We start from the raw sequence: 694 nt of genomic DNA on the forward strand, positions 1-694 counted from the left end.
TTTGCCACCGTCGGTCTGCCGGCCGCCGCCCGCGGTCCGCGCTCAGACTCTGTCTGTCCGCAGCCCCCGCTGCGTTCTTGGACTTTGTCATTTTTTTCGGAAATAGCGAAAAAAAGCTTTTATCATTGTAAGTCGGAGCTCGCCCGGCCTCCCGCTTACTGAGTCACAATTGAGTAAGGCTCACTTAGAACTCTGCACTGTGTCAACCGTACCACTAGTCACCCTGCTAAGTGTGTCTGGAAAACGTGTTCCCGTAAATCTCCGGGAACCCCGCCAATCCCCCCGTACAGAAATTGCATGTGTCAAGTCGGCGGGATGCCTCCCGGAAGTCCTACCGGGAAGGTCGCACTCTGGCCCCGCCAGGCGGGGCAAATCCGACCCCCATAGTGACTTCCGGGCCTAACTCGTTAACCAGAGCCGCGACAGACCGTGCAACAATGACATGTGTCAAACCGGCGGCACGACGCCCGGAGCTCATGCCGGTCGCGGGGCACCTCGGGCCCGCCCGACGGGGCAGATCCGACCTTCACAGGCTTCCGACGGCAATTGGTTAACCGGCGTGGCGCCGAGGGCACGCGGCTGGCTCGGCGGGCGGCCCTCCGGTAGTGCCGCCGTCGATCGGCCGCCTCGGTCGGCAGGAGGGCCCCGAAGTCGCCTTCATTCTGACTTCCGAGTCGGGACTTAGATTACTTTC

The sequence above is a fragment of the Mobula birostris genome, unplaced genomic scaffold, assembly GCF_030028105.1.
Source record: "Mobula birostris isolate sMobBir1 unplaced genomic scaffold, sMobBir1.hap1 scaffold_889, whole genome shotgun sequence".
NCBI classification, from domain to species: Eukaryota; Metazoa; Chordata; class Chondrichthyes; order Myliobatiformes; family Myliobatidae; genus Mobula; species Mobula birostris.